Source organism: Penaeus japonicus, unplaced genomic scaffold, assembly GCF_977035675.1.
Source record: "Penaeus japonicus unplaced genomic scaffold, GWHDUDI00000001_assembly GWHDUDI00000005, whole genome shotgun sequence".
Lineage (NCBI taxonomy): Eukaryota > Metazoa > Arthropoda > Malacostraca > Decapoda > Penaeidae > Penaeus > Penaeus japonicus.
In genome coordinates, this window is record NW_028234407.1 from 10,152,514 (window position 1) to 10,155,013 (window position 2,500).

At 31.4% G+C, this 2,500-nt stretch overlaps 1 protein-coding gene across 19 annotated transcripts in view; it reads right to left on the bottom strand.

The window, feature by feature from the left end:
- Nucleotides 1-2,500, bottom strand: part of LOC122258043 (serine/threonine-protein phosphatase 2A 56 kDa regulatory subunit delta isoform) — a 55,752-nt gene that overhangs the window by 39,953 nt on the left and 13,299 nt on the right. The window lies entirely within an intron of this gene.

A 2,500-nucleotide genomic window follows, 5' to 3' on the forward strand; every position in this document is an offset into this window, starting at 1 on the left:
GGGGAGGGAGAGGGGGGAGAGAGAGAGAGAGAGAGAGAGAGAGAGAGAGAGAGAGAGAGAGAGAGAGAGAGAGAGAGAGAGAGAGAGAGAGAGAGAGAGAGAGAGAGAGAGAGAGAATGAGAGAGAACTGAATGTACTAATCTTGAGAATGAAAAGGAGACAGACAAGAATGTAAAGATGATGATACATTTTCTAATGACAGTATGGGACGCATGTGGCAGTGACAAGAGAGAATGAGTACAGAGGATATTTGGCAGATCGGCAACTCCCTCAGCAGACACGTGGTGCTGTACATATCAAATCAAATCGTATCAGGTGAGAAGTGACAGAATATCTGCCAGCCATAAAAAATTAAATGGTTTAATTTAGTCTTTGACACAAAGATAACAATCGCACTCAATCCCATAAATTTCATAATTATGAAAGATTGTTAAAGAAGTGTAGGTGAAATTTGCAAAATATTTGTTTTTCAGAAGCAAATTTAAAATGGAAAATCTTTTATATTGTTCAGCATCAGTATTTCTTCATTCACAACACTAAACCTTTATCTATATAAAAAAAAAATAGCATTTTGTAAGCATACCAATCAATTACAATATAATGTATAACAAAGAGCTAAGCAACAAAGCTGTAGATTCAACAAGACAATTATGACTGAAATTTGAAGTAAAAAATTTCTTTCTAGTAAAAATTAACCTATTAACTGAAAAGTGAATGAAGTTATCTTCCTTATAATACATGATTTTTTTGCCTAGTAAAAAACAAGCAAAAAAAAAAAATCATACAGAGCCTCACTATTTGTACTAAAATCAAAGCAGCTGTTGTCTACCATCATTAATCATGCTTTTTTCTTCTAGTAAATTTTCCAATATGGCCAAGTGCACTAAAGAAGAGCTACCCGACCTTTGCATAGTGATATTACTGAGGCTCTGTATTTGCTCATAAACTTAAAACTAGAAACACAAAGTTATTACGAGGACCAGGATTTTAACACAATCTATGCCATAATTTCAAACATGTTCTGATACCTATACCATTCTGCCATATTGCTTTAATCCTAATCTTGGGTATTAGCTAGTTCATTCACTATTAATTGTGCAACTAATGAAATGACAACATGAGAACACAAGGAAACAGTTGATATCATTCCCAATAAATTCCAGAGCATACACTAATGAGTTAGATACAAGTGATGAATTTACTTTCATTTCTAACTAGATTTATTTTAAAAACAAAAGGCAACTAATAATGTCATCAAATTCCTACATGCCTAAAAGATGAAAGAATTACAAACGTGTCTCAACCTAATTATTTGCAATACTTTAACACAATATATTATTGCAAGCAATGTCACATTCAAGCAGTAATATCTGATGCAACATTTGTGAAATTAACTGCTAAGAAAAATATAGATATATATGCATAAACATATACATATTCCAAATGCAAGTAGTATGTAAACCCGTAGCATAGCATAATTTAAGAATAGCTTAATAAAGTCCAGGAGAAAATTCAAATGAAGATTCTGGTAAACCAGTGTCCCAATTTCTTTTACACATTGAAACTAAATTTATTTGACTTTAATAGCTTTAATAGCTACATCCTGCAGTTAAATAACCATTCAAAAGATATATGCAAGTGGAAAGACAAATGCAAAAATTTAATATCTCATGCCTTAAGTCATTTTTTTTTTTTTAATCTTGTGACAATGCTTCAAGTTCAAGCTTGGAAAATGCTAGAAATAATCAATGTCCTAGTAATGTATCCCGTATATATTCATGATATATATTATTGGCTTTTAGAACAGCAACTTCCAAATTAAGCTAACTTCCTTCTTCTTTCCTCAACTGCAATATGGCTCTCAACAAGTGCACTTGTCTAAGTAAAACAACCAAGCTCAATATCAGAACTATGACTCAAATATGAACATCTATGAATACTTTACATTTTAAAAATCGGCATGCCTTTCATTAATTCAGAAAAAAACACCAACTGCCTGATTTTTCATGAAAATATAAAAAATAATACATATTCTAAATGATTAACAAATTGGGGATCCCTCAATTAATATATAGGTAGTCTTATCTGTATTAACCCACTGATTCCAAAAGTGAATGTATACATGCACTGCCCACTTCCACTACCTCCCCTCATAAGATGGCCCAACAGATGCTTATTTACCAACAAGACAATTGCTAGACCTAATTAACTTATTATATACCTCCAATCCTTGATTTTTTTTATTACGGCAATTTTTGTTTATAATATGATCATTATCATATTTATTATTAGTATCATTATTGTCGTCATTATCATTATCATAATTATTGTTTTCATCATTGTAATAATAGTTCTGTAGATGATGATAATAAAGCTAATAAAGGAACAGGGTAAAACAAATGAAGTCAGGTAGACCTCATAATTAAGTTCTTGTTGATAAAGCACTCCTGGGGCCATCTATGTGTAAAAAAATAAATGAATGAATAAACAAAATAAATAA